We start from the raw sequence: 18,848 nt of genomic DNA, 5'->3' as shown, positions 1-18,848 counted from the left end.
GGGGGGTGGGGGAGGGCGCGGGCGAGGCGGCGGCGGCGGCGGCGGCGAGGAGCCAGAGCATAATGGTGGGGGAAAGAAATGAGCTTCTGCCGAGGGAGGGGAGGCCTGGGGTGGCGGGCCGTGCCGGGGGCGAGGGCAGCGGGCTGCGGCGCGGGAGGCGAGGTGGGCGCGGGCGGGGAGCGGCTGTCGGCTCTGCCCGGGGGGCTGCTTATGAGTATTAATGGCGATTACGGTGACCCCGTATTGTTGTGCCTCTGACCCCCGCTTCGGGCTGCAGTCTTTTAGGGGTGGCGGCGCGGGGTAGTGATGGGTCCCCTCTCGCCGAACGTGTCAGAGTTGTCCGAGGAGCTTTGTGTGCGGCAGGCTGAGGACCCTCCCGAGGCAGGGGTCCCCCGGGCCGGGGACGCCGAGGCGGCCGTGTGCTGGCGGGCGTTGGGGGGTTTGTCGCGGACCGCGTATATCGCTGCCCACGACCCCCCTTGCCTTTCCGGGCTCCTGGGAGAGGCTCCTTGGGAGAACTGCGCAGGGGCCTTGTCGGTGTCGGGGAAGCCGGGGAGTCGCGTGAGGCGGCCGAGCGGCCCCTGCGCCGCGCCGCCTGCGGCTCTCCTGCCCGCGGCCCAGGCCTCTCGGGCACACGGCCGCTGGCCGGGGTCCGAAGGGAATGCGGATTGTGTGTGTGGTGAGGGCGGGGAGAGGGAGGGAATTGAGGGGTGGTGTAAGCATTTGCCGTCGCGGTTCGTTGTTTGGGGAGTAATGGCAGCTGCTGGGCACGGTTTGTCCCCTAAGGACTGAGGTGGGGATTCGATCCAGTTATCCCAGGAGCTAGGGTCGAGAGACCCTGGATAGAACAGCAACAAATAAAAACGAGGTCCTTTGCCTCCTCAACAGGTTTATTTTCTCTTGTCTCTGAAAAGGAATTCCTTGATTGTACCACCGTCACCCCAACTTCTCCCCTCCCCTGCTGAATTGTGTTTCTGTGCCTCTCACAATCTAGCCTCAAGGATTTTCCTGAGGAATCTACTACTCTTCTTCCTATGGAGAGCATTTGGAGAAAAGCTGCAGTTCACGGAGAAGCCCCTAACAGGCATACCTAATGGCTGTTTAAGTTTCTTTGAGATGAGGTGGGAACTCCTAGCCCCTTCTGGGAGGCACGGGGCACAAGGACCAGGGACTGTACTTAGTAGGTGTGCAGCCCATGAGTCACTTGGGACTTACAACTTTTATGTAAATTGTTGCCCCTCCAGCTTTTCTCCCTCACCCCGCATGTAGAGGCACACTTACTGTATAGAATGGACTGTGTGTGTGTATGTGTGTGTGTGTGTGTGTGTGTGTGTGTAAAACGACTCAGTCTTATGTTCCATTCTTAAATAAGCAGGCTGGGGAGGGAGGTTGTGCAAAGTGTGAAGCATTCCCACAAGGAAAGCCCATTTTGATAAGTGTCTGAAGATAGTGTTTTCAGGAAACCACTGCATTCTGTGAGGGAAGCTGCTGAAGCAGGTGGCTGATGGAGTGGAAAAAGCGGTCTCTTGAGTTTTAAGTTTCTGAGGTACTTAACACGAGGGAGTTGACACTACTACCTCACTCGTTCTGCATCCTACAATAAGCCTTGAAGGAAGAATAACTATTAACTTTGGTTTTGTATGGAAGACAAGAGCTTTATTAAAAATAATATAATTTGCTTACAGGTATGTTGAAAGGAAGAAAAACTTTCCCTTGTTTTCTTTTAAACTGAGAAATATAGTAGTTTTTAGCTTAGTAATTTCAGGCCTTTCAGTCGTTAGTTCTAACTAATGGTTGGAAGTTTTCAGGGTAATAGTCTCGGTACACTTGCAAGCTTGAATAAGCAAGGGCATCTTTGTAATTTTTTCTGAATATCTATACAAGCAAGAGATAAAATACTGATTTCTATACAGGCATATTATTTTCCTTGTCTTTGACTAATTGGGGCTAGTTCATTACAGTTATTATTTTGGTCAACTCTTTTTTATAGGATGACCAGGTTAAAAATCAAAGATGAGAAGATACGGGATGAATGTGATTATGTAATTATGACAGAATCAATAAAATATCTTCCTAGCTTGACTCTACCTGTGATTAACAAAGGATTTCTATATTTTACACAGCATGTTTTTTCATAGATCTTGAAAACTGAAGGATCAGTGTCTGTGACAAGTGTTAATATTTGCATTCCATAGTCCCCTTTTACATTCTGTAAATTAGGCAATTTGTTTTTGCGGTTACCTCTTGAAAGGTGTTCAATTAAACATACATATACATGCTTCCAGATTTACAAAGAAAAAATGAAGTGTTAAGTCTAGCTTAGCTCTTTAGCTCATACTAAATATTCCTAGGATATCATTTTGTTGGCACTTCCAGTGGATGTCATCTTGCATGTTTCAGTGAATTGACATATGTTTATATGAACTGTCACCCCTTGGTAGCCCTCCCTCCTCTTTCCTTTCAGGGATGTTCAGATAGGGTATAATAATAGAGGCGTTCATATCCTTTGGCATACCTTAATTGAGCATGTTTAGAATATTAAGACACTAATTGGATCTAAGAATTTATTTAATATTTGTAATAGAAATATCAAATACTGCTGTACCTTGCTTACTTAAAGCCATACTGCTGGGATAAGACTTTCTTTACCTTCCTTTTACTTCAGTTGAATTCTTCAAGGAGAGCATCATTACATTTAAGCAAAGAGGACATAGCTGGGGAAGACATTTAAAAAGAAAATGGACCATCTTATGGTCTTAAAACATTACACTGTTTGAAAACCTTAACTTGGATTTAACATTGAATTATTTTATATGGTGACTAGATTTTTTTTTTTTCCTTGTCGTTAGATTAGGAAGGTAGCATAACAAAATGATTAAGAGCACAGACTTTGAAGCCAGGCAGCTTGGGCCTGAATCCTGTCTTTGTCATTTACTAGCAGAGTGACCTTGGACAAGCTACTTAACCTTGTCATGCCTTGTCTCAGTTTTCCCATCTGAAAAACAGGGATGATAATAGTACCTACCTCATAGAGTTGTTGTGACGATTAGATGAGTTAATATTTTTAAAGCACTTAAAACAGTTCCTGGCCCATAGTAAGCACTAGTTAACTGTTTCTTAAATGCTTTCTTTCCTACCTTTTATTATCACTTGGGAAGATAGGTTTTAACACAAGTTGAGCCCTTTATGACAATGCATTGTTTTCTGGTTGGTTTCTCAATAATGGTATTTTCTTTCTATGTTCTGATGTAGGCTGTTCTGTGTTCCAGTGAATTCTAACCTTAAGTAATCTAGGTTGGAAGGACAGTATATTCTCTGTCTTTTTATCTTGAGTCTCTTTGTTTTTATTTTTTATTCTAGTACAAGAACGAATATGTGTATGGCATACCCATCAACATTTTTCAAAAGCTGCCAGTATAAAACTTACTTCCTGGAAATGGTAGTTCTGGCATTCTATTAGCAAGTACCATATAGGTTAGTTTTTGAGACCTGACATGCCCATAGTATGGATTTAAATCAAATTCACAGATAATCTAAAGCCACATTCATCATTGATTTTAACTTTTGTTTCCCCTGGTAGAAGAAGTTATACACTGAAAGTTTCTGGTTTTAGTTTTTGTTTTGTATCCGCTTTACTTTGTTCTGTGTGCTCCTTGTGTTTTTTTTAAGTCACATTAAGAATAGAAGACAGGAGAAAATTGACTATGCCATATACATAGTAGGTAGTAATAGTGTTTATGAGTCAAATTCTATTCAGGGCAATAATAATTTAACTAGTGTGGAAAGTATTAATGAATGTGCAAAGACCTGGAGATAGAAAACTAGAAGCGAAGAACATGCTCGCCATTTCTTAAGCCGAAAGAACTGAAGAAAAAATTCAGGCCTCAAGTTGCAATATTGAGGGATTTTATGAGCGAAATGTTGAACGATGCAGGGAGCATCAAAAGAAGACGGAAGGATACACAGAGTCACTGTACCAAAAAGAATTGGTCGATGTTCAGCCATTTCAGGAGGTAGCATATTATCAAGAACTCATGGTACTGAAGGAGGAAGTCCAAGCTGCACTGAAGGCACTGGCGAAATACAAGGCTCCAGGAACTGACAGAATATCAACTGAGATGTTTCAACAAATGGATGCAGCACTGGAAGCGCTCACTCATCTATGCCAAGAAATTTGGAAGACAGCTACCTGGCCAGTGGACTGGAGGAGATCCATATTTGTGCTCATTCCAAAGAAAGGTGATTCAGCAGAATATGGAAGTTATTGAACAATATCATTAATATTTTGCTGAAGATAATGAAAAAAATGGTTGCAGCTGTACATCAACAGGGAACTGCCAGAAATTCAAACCAGATTCAGAAGAGGACATGGAATGAGGGATATCATTGCTGATGTCAGATATATCTTCGCTAAAAGCAGAGAATACCAGAAAGATATTTACCTGTGTTTTATTGACTATGCAAAGGCATTCGACTATGTTGATCATAACAAATTATGGATAACATTGTGAAGAATGGTAATTCCAGAACACTTAATTGTGTTCCAATGAGGAACCTGTACATAGACCGAGAGGCAGTCAGTAAAATAAGGGGCTACTACGTGGTTTAAAATCAGGAAAGGTGTGCATCGGGTTTGTATCCTTTCAGCAACCTTATTCAATCTGTATGTTGAGCAGATAATCTGAGAAGCTGGATGAGATGAAGAACTAACTGGAGAGAGGAATTGGAGGAAGACTAACAACCTGTGATACACAGATGACACAACCTGCTTGCTGAAAGTGATGAGGACTTGAAGCACTTACTGATGAAGATCAAAGACTACAGCCTTCAGTATGGATTACACTTCAGCATAAAGGAAACAAAAATCCTCATAACTGGACCAATAAGCAACATCATGATAAACGGAAAAAAGATGGAAGTTATCAAGGATTTCATTTTACTTGGATCCACAATCAATGCCCATGGAAGCAGCAGTCAAGAAATCAAACAACCTATTGCGTCGGGCAAATCTGCTGCAAAAGACCTCTTTAAAGTGTTAAAAAGCAAAGATGTCATTTTGAGGACTAAGGTGCACCTGACCCAAGCCATGGTGTTTTCAGTCACCTTATATGCACGCGAGAGCTAGACGGTGAATAAGGGAGACCAAAGAAGAATTGATGCCTTTGAATTATGGTGTTGGCGAAGAATATTGAATATACCATGGACTGCCAGAAGAACGAACAAATGTGTTTTGGAAGAAGTACAGCCAGAATCCCCTTAGAAGCGAGGATGATAAGACTTCATTTCGCTTACTTTGAACGTGTTATCAGGAGGGACCAATCCCTGGAAGAGGGTCTCATGCTTGTAAAGTAGAGGGTCAACGGAAAAGAGGAAGACCCTCTACAAGATGGATTGACACAGTGGCTGCAACAGTGGGTTCAAACATAGCAGTGATCGTGAGAATGGCTCAGGACCAGGCAATGTTTTGTTCTGTTGTACATAGGGTCGCTATGAGTCTTAACCGACTCAAAGGCGCGTTAACAACAACAACAGCGTGGAAAAGAGTGAGGGTCTGAAATTGTAGTATGGCATGCTCACATATGTGTTGTCATATGAATTTGTGTTTAACTATAGTAGAATATTTCTGAATATTCTACTTCAGTTATCTCAGAATGTTGCAAAAATAAGCATTTGTTATAATCCTTGGGGCTAGTTTACTTGAAGCAATTTTAAGGATCTTTTTATCATTACTTCTTAATAATCTTTGATGAATAATATGGATAACTGAAATACATAGACAGTTGAAGAGTTCTTATTCTAACCATTGGTTTTGAAGTAATTTTTTTTTCTTTTCTCACACCTGTCACCCTGTCTGTAATAAACTGCTTCAGGTTGTATATTTTGTATTTGCTTGAAGCAGATGTTCTGAATAAAGAGAAACTGCTTGTCACCTCTTGAGTTGATCATTGTTGGAACTAGTCCCTTACCAACATTTTTACTAAGAATTTTGACAAGTAGTAAAAAATAACTTACTTGAGTTTAATTTTTTTATCTCTTGCATAATAGCTTGCAGTTATTTCTTAGCAGTGGCATGGTTAAATTTTTGAAACAAATTTTAATCTGCTTTGGTGTAGTGATTCTGTGAAGATCATCAGTGATCTGGAGGTTGTTTTTCCAGATCATGCATGGTTTGTCCTTTTAGTCTTAATTTTTGAAATGTATTATGTCTACATTTTATAACATAAACAAGTACCATGATAATATGTATCATGTATTGTGTGTTTACCATGTGTCAGCCACTGGTCTGTTATTTACATACACTATCCCATTAAAAAACACACACAGATGTCCTGTACGTTATCTCAAAAGCACAGTAATCATCTTTTCATTTATGGAAGGTCCCACCTCCTTGTAGCACACCTCCCATCCCGGCACACACCCACAAAAACTAAAGAGAAGCGGATGAATTAGGTGCTTTGTGAGAGACTGTGATCCATGTACCATACAAATTTGAGAATCCCTGGGATAGGCGGTAAAATGATAGAAATGAAGATAATGGGAGGGAAATAAGACTCCAAATCTAAATACTCAGTAGAATAGTCTTTTTGAATACTCAAGGCTTAGCTATAATTTTTTAAAACATATGCAGAAATGAATTATTCTTTAAGGAAAAATCTGTGTGTGTGTGTGTGTGCCTGTTGTTAAACTGATTTTCCACTTAGAGAATTCTTTTAAAAGTTATTTGTGTTGTGAAAATGCTACACAAGATTTAATATCAAAATTATTAAAATGCAGAGAAGTATTCTGTAATATAAAAAAAATTTACTTAGAATTATATTTTAGTTTTTATATGGTCCACTACAGAACCCCTGGGTGGTGCAAAACTCAACTGCTAACCGGAAGGTTGGAGGTTTGAATCCACCCGAGGCACCTTGGAAGAAAGCGTTGGCGATCTACTTCCACAAAATCAGCCATTTAAAACTCTGTGGAGACATTTCCACTCTGGCACACATGAGGTTGCCATGAGTCAGAAATGACTCAGTAGCAACTACGATAATTCATTATATGTTTTATAGAGAAGTTTAGTAAATTGTTAAACTTAGATATTTAACTCAGTTAAAAATATTTTATTTAGAAAGGGTAAATATTTAGAAATTTAGTTAATCTCTTGTACTGTTTAAATATTTTCTATCGAGCAGTTCTAATTTTTAACTTAGTATCTTCAAAGGGAAATGAGCATCTTGGAGAATATTTTCACAAATTAAGGTAATTTAATAAAATGCAGGGCAAGATCTTTTAAAATTGTGTTGATTAGACAGCCATGAAATACCCTTATATGCAAGTGCTTATATGATTTATTCATGCTATTAAGTTGTAAAGCTATAATTGCATTGGGTGTGGTAGATTTTACATAAAGTTGGTAAAAGCAAATGTCCACAGTGTCTGCCACATAAATGGCTAAAAGTTTGCCTAACTTTGTGAGATTAAAGAAATAGAAATGATAAAGATAATGGAGTACTTTTCTATCAGAGTTTTAAAAAAATGATATAGACTCTTATATCTACTTTTTCTTCAGAGATGAGAGGAATATATTAAACAGATCATATTATGTGCTCTTATACATCAGTTTGAAAAGTGTGTGTTGCTGAAAACTTGTACAAAAAGTTTTTATTTTTGGTAAACTGAGTAATATTTAAATATACTGGGTAAACTAGTTTTAAATTCATGCTTTTATAGTGCAAGTTATTCCATAGTTAATCTGTTTGATAAGATCACATTAAAATACTATATTGTATTTTCTTACAACTATATTGTGCAATTCGAAATTCTTGTTCATTCATTAATACATTCAGTTATTTATTGAGGCTCTACTATGTGAGCAAAGATAAGAAGGTTTTTGCGCTTATAGAGTTTATAGTTTAGGGTAACACAATTACAGAAGCAAGCACAATGAAGTGTAATAGAGAAGCACAGAGTGCTGTGGAACAGTATATTTGAGTTAAGATACATTATATTTGACTGAAGATTGCTTTTGAGGTTTTAACACTGATGATGTATTCTAATTTGTAACACTGAGATTTTACTATATTAACCACTTAAATTTTTTTAAACAACTTTGTTATTATTAGTAATTTTTCACAGTACCTTGTTCAAAATAGAGTTGTTTCAACTATCAAATATGATGTGATGTTTTCCATTTTTTGAGCATTTAAGGGACAGGTAGACCCATTTAAAGCTTTCAGTGTTTTTTTTTCCCCCCTCCAATTTGGTTGGCTTTTATGGTAAGTAAATTTAAAATGTAAGTTTTAAAAGGAAGGCTCTTCTTTCCTAGTTTAAGCATTTCCATGTAAACACAAAAGAAAGATATGTAACAATAGTTTTAAATGGATTTCTGTTGAGAGCCTGTCATATAATAATTCTCACAATTGGGTATAAAAAAGCTTTTTTTTTTAATCAAGAAGATACTGTTATTTATAGCAAGAAAATCTGCTATAAATACATTTAAACAGTATTCTATTTAATTTGACTATGTGTGGATATTAGGTCACTATAGACATAGTTACTCTGCAAGCAGTTTTTAGGAAGCTGGGTTTCATCATGAACATATTGCCAGTGGCAGCAACATTTTTTTTTAAGGCATCACTTATTGAAGGCTTATTGTAGTAGGCAATTTACTAATTCATTTAATCCTCGCAACAGCATCAAGAGGGAAATATTTATGTAACCATTTGTAATAAGGGGACAGGCTCAGAAGGATTAAGTTATCGGTACCTCAAAGTCTCAGAATACATGATCAAATTGTCATTTGAATTCAACTGTATGACTAGCAAGCTTGTGCTCTTTCTGTTATGCTGCTCTGTCGTCCTAAAACCCATCAACTTCTTGGATCTTTTCACTGAAGTACTTTCACCTTCCAAATGTACATTTTATAAGTCTGTAAAACTAATGATAAAATAATCTAAAATTATGCTCACTTTACTTACAAAAACAGGAAGCAGAAAGAAAGGAATATTAGACAACTTTTGATAATCAGAACATTCCATAAGTAAAGTTCTGGTTAATTCCAGTTTCACTGGTAATGATAGCTAGTAATCCAAGAACAAGCATAGATAATTGGCTAACTTTCTTGCTGTAACTATTGGCAGCTCCCATTATGAAGATAACTTGGCTCCCAGGCAGAAGTGGGAGGAGAGAAAGCCTACAATCTTTATTTTAATACCTATGTATAAGAGAAAAATGTTTGAAAATATCTGGAATTAGTGCCAACACTAAAGTCTCCTTCTCAGAAGGGCGAATCATTGTCTTGAGGAATCTTAGTATTCGCTCTGTTGGATAAATTCAGTTTGTATTGAAATGGGTAATTTAATCTTGCAAAACGGCTGTAAACTCTAAGACTTCAAAATTCTATAGCGTATTTACATTCATCTTAAATAAAATAATACCACTTCATGAGAGGCATACAATGAAGAGAGAAATAGATCAACTAAGTTTTAGTTTTCACAGATTCAGATCACCCTGACATCATGAGTATTAATGTTGTAAATATATATTAAGTATGGTTCTTCATATTTTATAGCTGTGTATTTTCAAAAAGAAAATATTCTTTTAATGATGCCTGTATATCAGATTCATTATAATACTGAATTCATTGTCTTCTTGAGCTGCCCTTTGAAATCTTGTGTTCAGCCCTTTTACTTCATCATTTCTTCCATTCGCTTTAGCTATTCTATGTTCAAGAGCAAGTTTCAGTCTCTTCTGACATCTATTTTGGTCTTTTCTTTCTTTCCTGACTTTTTACTTATTATTATCCTTTAGGTGAAGGTTTACAGAGCAAGTTAGTTTCTCATTCAACAATTTATACACAGATTTTTTTGTGACATTGGTGCAATCCCTGCAATGTGTCAGCATTCTCACCTTCTGAAACCTGGGTTCCCCGTTTCCATTTATCCCATTTTCCAATCTCTCGGCGACCTCTCCAACATTTGTTATTTTCTGTTTTTTTGATTAGGCCATTTATTTCGGGGTGAGATGGTATCTCATTGTAGTTTTGATTGGCATTTCTAATGGCTAATGAACGCGAGCATTTCTTCATGTGTCTGTTAGCCACCTCAGTATCTTCTTTGGCAAGGTGTCTGTTCATATCCTTTAACCATTTTTTTAATTGGATTGTTTGTCTTCTTATTGTTTCAGTGTTGCAGTATCTTACAGATTTTAGAAATTAGACGTTTGTCAGATATGTCGTAGCCAAAAATTGTTTTCCCAGTCTGTAGGTTCTCTTTTTAATCTTTTGGTGAAGTTTTTGATGAGCATAAGTGTTTAATTTTTAGCAGATCCTAGTTATCTAGTTTATCTTCTGGTGTTTGTGCATTGTTAGTGATGATTTGTATCCTATTTATGCCATATATTAGGACCCCAGCGTTGTCCGTGTTTTTTCTCGCATGATCTTTATAGTTTTAGATTTTGTATTTGATTGATTTTGAATTAGTTTTTGTGTATGGTGTGAGATATGGGTCCTGTTGTATTTTTTTTTACAGAAGGACATCCAGTTTTGCCAGCACCATTTGTTAAAAAGACTATCTTTTCCCCATTTAATGGACTTTGGGCCTTTGTCAAAGATCAGCTTACCGTAGGTGGGTGGATTTACGTCTGGGTTCTCAATTCTGTTCCATTGGTATATGTGTCTGTTGTTGTACCAGTACCAGGCTGTTTTGACTACTGTAGCTGTATAGTAGGTTCTGAGATCAGATAGTGTGAGCCTCCTACTTTGTTCTTCTATAATGCTTTACTTATCCGGGGCTTCTTTCCTTTCCATGTAAAGTTAATGATTATTTTTTTCCATCTCATTAAAGAATGCTGTTGGTATTTGGATTGGAATTGCATTGTATCTGTAGATCGCTTTGTGTAGCATTGACATTTTTACAATGTTGAGTCTTTGTGTCCATGAGAATGTATGTTTTTCCATTTGTGTAGGTCTCTTTTGGTTTCTTGCAGTAGTGTTCCGTAGTTTTCTCTGCATAGGTCTTTTATGCCCCTGGTTAGATTTATTCCTAAGTATTTTATCTTCTTGGGGGCCATTATAAGTGGTAGTGTTTCCCTGCTTTCCTTTTTGTAGTTCTGTTTGTTGGTGTATAGGCATCCAATTGATCTTTGTATGTTGATCTTGTATCCTGCTACTCTGCTGAATGTTTCTATTTGTTCAGTAGTTTTCTTTAGGAATCTTTGGGGTTCTCTATGTATAGTATCATATTGCCTGCAAATAGGGTTAGTTTTACTTCTTTCTTACCAATCTGGATGCCTTTTATTTCTTTTTCTTTCCTTACTGCTCTACCTAGGACTTCCAGCCCAATTTAAATATGAGTGGTAATAAAGGGCATCCTTGTCTTGTTTCAGCCTCTCTCCATTGAGAATAATCTTGGCTGTTGGTTTTATATAGATGCCTTTTATTATGTTGAGGAATTTCTCTTCTATTCCTATTTTATTGAGAGTTTTTGTCAGGAATGGATGTTGGACTTTGTCAGATGCCATTTCTGCATGGATTGAGATGCTCATATGATTCTTTTGTGCTATTTATGTGGTGGATTACATTGATTGATTTTCTAATGTTTAATCATCCTTGCATACTTGGTATGAATCCCACTTTGTCATGGTGTTTTTGTTTTTGATATGATGCTGAATTCTGTTTGTTAGAATTTTGTTGAGAATTTTTGCATCTATATTCATGAGAGATGTTGGTCTGTAATTTTCTTTTTTTGTGGTGTCTTTGCCTCGTTTTGGTATCAGGTTATGCTGGCTTTATAGAATGAATTTGGCAGTATTCCTTTCTTTTCTATGCTTTGAAATAGTTTGAGTAGTACTGGTGTGAGCTCTTCTCTGAATGTTTGGTAGAATTCTCTAGTGAAGCCATCTGGGCCAGGGCTTTTTTTTGTTGGGAGTTTTTTAAATTACGTTTTCAGTCTCTTCTCTTGTTAATGGTCTGTTCAGATTTTCTACCTCAGTTTGTGAGGGACAGCAGGGCAGAGCTGGCGAGGAGACAGGGTGTGGTCTGGGTGGCTCCCCTGTGATGCAGCCCCATTGGCCCACAGGGAAGGAGGTATGCAGAGCCTGGTCTCTGGGCTGCAGCGCAGCAGGGTGTGGCTGATGATGGGATGGGGGGCAAAGGGAGGGGTAGACAGGTCTAGATTGGGAGAGAAATGGGGGATTATACTGTGGTCCCTGGCAGTTGAGACTGCTGGGTTGCGGCGATTCTTGCCACTACTGGCCGGAAGGTGGGGGGAGGGAGGCGGGGATTGTAGGAACCTGCTCCTCTGATTACTGTGTGAGAGTGTCTGGGCACTTCCTTGAGCTGCAGCCAGCAAAAGGAAACTTACTTAGCTCTGAGTGTGTCTGCACCGTTCCTCTGTCTTCTATTGGGAGTTCCGTGAAGGTGAATTTCTGTGCTCTTTATGCAGGGTTTTTGGTTTTATCTCAAGATGGCTGCGATGTACAGTGCTGGTCCCTGGGAACCTCCACTCCCTATCTTTACTCCTTCACTGTTTTCGATCAGTTTTTTCTTCTCAGTGACTTCCAATTTATTACTTTATCCTTTTATTTAAAGTGCAGGGTTTCAGGATTGACATCTGTATCTGTTCTATTTGGTTTTTCGGGTCTGTGTTGCAGATGGATGGCTTAGTGCATCTGATTAGTCCTCCATCATGGCTACGCCTCTTTCCTGACTTTTTAATGACCTTTTGCTTTCTTCATATATGATGTCCATGATGTCATCGCACAACTCATCTGCTCTTCGGTCATTAGTGTTTAGCGCATCAAGTCTATTCTTGAGATGGTCTCTAAAATTTAGGTAGGGTATACTTATGGTCAACTGTGACTCTCATGGACTTGTTTTAACTTTCTTCAGCTTCATCTTGACCTTCTAATTGATAGTCTTTTCCACAGTTAGCCCCTGGCCTTGTTCGGACTGATGATATTGAGCTTCTCCATTGTCTCTTTCCACAGATGTAGTCAGTTTGATTCCTGTGATTCTATCCAGTGAGGTCCACATATGTAGTCACCATTTATGTTGTTGAAAAAAGTTATTTGCAGTGAATAAGTCATTGGTCTTGCAAAATTCTGTCATGCAATCTCTGACGTCCTTTCTATCACCAAGGCAATATTTTCCAACTACCAATCCTTCTTCTTTGTTTCCAACTTTTGCGTTTCAGTTACCAGTAATTATCAATGCACCTTGACTGCAGTTTGATCAGTTTCAAACTGGAGTTAGAAGACCAAAAGGGAAGAACATGCTCAGCATTTCTCTAGCTGAAAGAACTGAAGAAATATTTCAATCCTTGAGTTGCAGTATTGAAGGATTCTGTGGGCAAACTATTGAATGAAGCAGGAAGCATCGAAAGGAGAGAGAAAGATTACAGAGGGTCACTGTACCAAAAAGATTTTGTTGACATTCAACCATTTCAGGAGGTAGCATATTATCAAGAACTGATAGTATTGAAGGAAGAGGTCCAAGCTGCACTGAAGGCATTGGTGAAAAACAAGGCTTCAGGAACTGATGGAATACCAACTGAGATGTTTCAGCAAACGGATGCAACACTAGAAGCGTTCGCTCATCTATGCCAAGAGATTTGGAAGACAGCTGTCTGGCCAGCTGACTGGAAGAGATTCATATTTGTGCTCATTCTCACGAAAGGTGATCCAACAGAATGCAGAAATTATTGAACAATATCATATGCAAATGAAATTTTGCTAAAGATCATTCAAAAATGGTTGCAGCACTACATCCACAGGGAACTGCCAGAAATTCAGTCTGGTTTCAGAAGAGGGTGTAGCATGAGAGATATAATTGCTAATGTCAGATGGATCTTAGTTGAAAGCAGAGAGATGTTTACCTGTGTTTTATTGACTACAAAAAGGCATTGGGCTTTGTGGATCAGAACAGATTATGGACAACATTGGGAAGAATGGGAATTCCAGAACACTTAATTGTGCTCATGCGGAACCTATACATAGACCAAGAGGCAGTTGTTCAGACAGAACAAGGGGATACTGTGTGGTTTAAAATTAGGAAAGTTGTGCAACAGGGTTGTCTCCTTCAGCATACTTATTCAATCTGTATGCCGAGCAAATAATCTGAGAAGCTGCACTATATGAAGAACTCGGCATCAGGATTGTAGAAAGACTCATCAACAACCTACAATATGCAGATGATGCAACCTTCCTTGCCGAAAGTGAAGAGGACTTGAAGCACTTACTGATGAAGATCAAAGACTACAGTCTTCAGTATGGATTACACCTCAACATAAAGACAACAGAAATCCTCACAACTGGACCAATAAGCAACATCATGGTAAATGGAAACATTGAAGTTGTCAAGGATTTTATTTTACTTGGATCCACAATCAACACCCATGGAAGCAGCAGTCAGGAAATCAAATGAGAGGTGGGGCCAAGATGGCGGAGTAGTCAGATGCTTCGGGTATTCCATCTTACAACAAAGACAAAAAAAAAACAAGTGAATTAATTATATATGACAATTTAGGGGCCCTGAACATCAAAGGCAAAGTTGAGGAACTGGACTGAGTGGCAGGGGGAGGGACAGATGGTTCGGAAGCAGTGAGGAGTTGCCAGACCTGACCTGGTAAGTATGTGAGCCCTTCAGCCTGGTTCAGCTTGGGGGTGAGCAGTGAAGTGAGGCAGGCAAGCAGTGGCGCTTGGGAGGTGTTTTCCACCTTGGGAGAGATGCAGTGGCAGAGAGTCTACTCAGCCATCCAGAGCCAGTAAGAAGCAGCCCTGAATCAGTGAAAGATAAGTACTTGTGTCCGGACTACCACGCAGATCAAAAACACCCCCCTTAGGGAAAAACTTCTCTCCCGTTTAGCTCCCCACTCCCTGCCCTGCACTGGGTCCTGGACTGGCTTCAGCAATTGCTGAGTCACTTGGGTCAGAAGTAGGACCCGTCAGGCACCCTGAGCCATTCTGCCGGCCTTGAAGAGTGAACAAATTAACAAACGGGAAAAAATAATCTGCCGACTCCCCTAAGCCAAGAACTTGGGGTAGTCGCAGCTCCTTTGCCTAGGCACAGGCATAAGGGTTCCACAGAATGTGAGTGCCCTTCCTCCTGCATAGACTTGTGTGGGCCCATTTCAACAGAGTAGGCCCTCATAACCGCGGTACAACAGGGTATATCCCTGAAGTCTAACTGAAACTGTTTTAGCTGTGAAGTGGCAGGTTCGTGACATTTGACATTGCTCTTCCCATTAAGCAGGGTCTTCACCTACCCACATATGGGGCCTGAGGACTGGTGGCACCACCCATGCCACCTAGCCAACTGCAATAGGGGCCCAAGAATAAGAGGTGCCCCCCAGGTTCTTACAACCAACAGCACTGGGTGCTCATAGTCCGGCTGGAAGACCCACTCATCTACGAGCTCTAGGGAACAGGGACATGCTTTCCTCCTGGACACTCGGGGGTGGCTGTCGGCCCCTTGCCTTGCTCAGCCTGTGTCCCTCTGCTGAAGCTGGATGCCTGTACCAATCACCCATGCCTGTCTAGAACTGTAGGTGAGAGCTTGCACCACATACTTGGTGGCCGAAAACCTGGACACCTGAGCTGGATCCATACAGGAGTAGTAGGAAGACTCCTGGGCTAACATAGTTGGTGGCATGTCTGGCCACTTGGGGGCAGGGCATTGGAGCTTCAAAGGGGCTGGTGACTGGGCTAGCTCACACGAGCAGCCTATTTGGGCATATCAAAACAAAAAAACAAGAAGCTAGGACACAGTAAGCAAACATAAATTATTAACTTACGATGGCTCAGAGACAGCAGTCAATATCAAATCACATAAAGAGGCAGACCATGATGGCTTCAGCAAGCTCCCAAAATAATCTAGCAATTTTCCCGAGGAAGAAAATTTCTGGTAATTACCAGAGGCAGAATACAAAAAAATTAATACATAGAACTCTTGAAGAGATTAGGAAGGAAATTATGCAAAACGCAGGACATGCAATAGAGGAAATTAAAAAGACTAGAGAAGAGCATGATGACAAATTTAACAGGCTGCAAGAATCCATAGACAGCAATCAGAAATTCAGAAAATTAACAATGAAATTTCAGAATTAGACAACTCAATAGAAAGGCATAAGAGGAGAATTGAGGCAATGGAAGTCACAATTAGTGAGATTGAAGATAAAGCACTTGACACCAACTTATTTGAGGAAAAATCAGATGAAAGGATTTTAAAAAATGAAGAAACCCTAAGAATTAGTGTGAGATTCTATCAAGAGGGGTAACCTACAAGTGATTAGAGTACCAGAACAGGGCGATAGCAGAAAATATAGAGAGAATTGTTGAAGATTTGTTGGCAGAAAACTTCCCTGATATCGTGAAAGATGAGGAGATATCTATCCAGGATGCTCATCAAACACCACATAAGGGCGATCCCAAAAGAAGGTCACCAAAACATATTATAATCAAACTTGCAAAAACCAAAAATAGAGAATTTAAGAGTGACTAGGGATAAAGAAAAAGTCATCTTCAAAGGAGAGTCAATTAGAATAAGCTCAGACTACTCAGCAGAAACCATGCAGGCTAGAAGGCAATGCGATGACATATATAAAGCCTTGAAGGAAAATAACTGCCAGCCAAGAATTCTATATCCAGCAAAACTGTCTCTCAAATATGATGGCAAAATTAGGGCATTTCCAGATAAACAGAAGTTTAGAGAATTTGCAAAAACCAAACCAAAATTACAAGAAATACTAAAGAGAGTTCTCTGGTTAGAAAATAAATAACATCAGATAACAACCCAAGACTAGAACACAGGACAGAGCAACCAGATATCAGTCCGGATAGGGAAGGCACAAAAATAAATCAAAGCTAAACACTGAAAATAGAGAAACAGATGTCAATATGTAAAAGATGACAACATTAAAACAAAAAAGAGGGACTTAAAAAATAAAATGTAGACACAGATTTTTCATATGGAGAGGAAGTCAATGCAATATGAAGAAATAAAAGACTGGCATAAACTTAAAAATAGGGGTAAATATTAAGGTAACTACAAAGGAAACTAACAATCCTACGAGTCAAAATAAAAAACTAGAAAAATATAAAGACTCAGCAAACACAAAACAACAATGAAAAGATGAAAATACATAAAGAAAAATGAGTCAGCACAGAAAATTAAGTGGAACAAAGAAGCTGTGAACAACACACAAAAAAGACATCAAAACAACAGCGCTAAACTCATACCTATCAGTAATTATGCTGAATGTAAATGGACTAAATGTACCAATAAAGAGACAAAGAGTGGCAGATTGGATAAAAAAAGCCCGATCCATCTGTATGCTGCCTACAAGAGACACACCTTAGACTTAAGGACACAGCAAACTAAAACTCAAAGGATGGAAAAAAAATATATCAAGCAAACAACACTCAAAAAAGAGCAGGAGTGGCAATATTAATCTCTGACAAAATAGACTTTAAAAGCCACCACAAATGATAAAGAAGGACACTGTATAATGATTAAAGGGCCAATACACCAGGAGGGCATAACTATAATAAATATTTACACACCCAGCGACAGGGCTCCAAAATGCATAAACTAACAGCACTGAAAAGAGAGATAGCTCCACAATAGTAGTAGGAGACTTCAACACACCACTTTCAGTGAAGGACAGAACATCCAGAAGGAAGCTCAATAAAGATAACGGAAGATGTAAATGCTACAGTCAACCAACTTCATCTCATAGACATACACCGAACACTCCACCCAACAGCAGCCGAGTATACTTTCTTTTCCACCGCACATGGAACATTCTCCTGAATAGACCACATATTAGGCCATAAAGCAAGCCTTAACAAAATCCAAAGCATCGAAATATGACAAAGCGTCTTTTCTGATCACAAAGCCGTAAAAGTAGAAATCAATAAGAGAAAAAGTAAGGAAAAAAAATCAAACACATGGAAACTGAACAACAACTTGCTCAAAATCTACTAGGTTATAGAAGAAATTAAGGATGGAATAAAGACATTCATAGAGTCAAAGGGGAACGAAAACAGATCGTACCAGAACCTTTGGGACACAGCAAAAGCAGTGCTCAGAGGTCTGTTTATAGCAATAAATAAATGCACACATCCAAAAGAAAAGAAAGGGCCAAAATCAAGACATTAACCCTACGATTGGAACAAGTAGAAAAAGCAGCAAAAGAAGCAGAATTAAATGAAATAGAGAACAGAAAAACAATTGAAAGAGTTAACAAAACGAAAAGCTGGTTCTTTGAAAAGATCAACAAAATTGATAAACCATTGGCCAAACTGACAAAAGAAAAACAGGAGAGGAGGCAAATAACCCATATAAGAAATGAGATGGGTGATATCACAACAGATGCAACTGAAATTAAAAGAATCATAACGGAATACTATGAAAAATTGTACTCTAATGAATTAGAAAACCTAGAGGAAATGGACAAATTTCTAGAAACTCACTACCCACCTAAACTAACACAAACAGAGGTAGAACAACTAAATCCATAACAAAAGAAGAGATTGAAAAGGTAATTTAAAAACTCCCAACAAAAAGAAGCCATCCCGGATGGCTTCACCGGAGAATTCTAATTCAAAGAAGAGTTAACACCATTACTACTAATGGTATTTCAGAGCATAGAAAAGGATGGAATACTCCCAAATGCATTCTATGAAGCAAGCATACCCCTGATACTAAATCCAGATAGACACCACAAAAAAAGAAAATTACAGAACAGTATTCCTCATGAACACTGACACAAAAATCCTCAACAAAATTCTAGACAATAGAATTCAGCAACATATCAAAAAAATAATTCACTATCAAGTGGGATTTATACCAGGTATGCAGGGAT

General features: G+C 39.1%; 1 protein-coding gene across 1 annotated transcript in view; it reads left to right on the top strand.

Annotated features, from left to right (window-relative positions):
• Positions 1–18,848, top strand: part of ZMYND11 (zinc finger MYND-type containing 11) — a 160,685-nt gene that overhangs the window by 681 nt on the left and 141,156 nt on the right. The window lies entirely within an intron of this gene.

Source organism: Trichechus manatus, unplaced genomic scaffold (genome assembly GCF_000243295.1).
Source record: "Trichechus manatus latirostris isolate Lorelei unplaced genomic scaffold, TriManLat1.0 scaffold00149, whole genome shotgun sequence".
NCBI classification, from domain to species: Eukaryota; Metazoa; Chordata; class Mammalia; order Sirenia; family Trichechidae; genus Trichechus; species Trichechus manatus.
The sequence above is the reverse complement of the archived record's forward strand: the minus strand, read 5'-3'. Positions and strand labels throughout refer to the sequence as shown.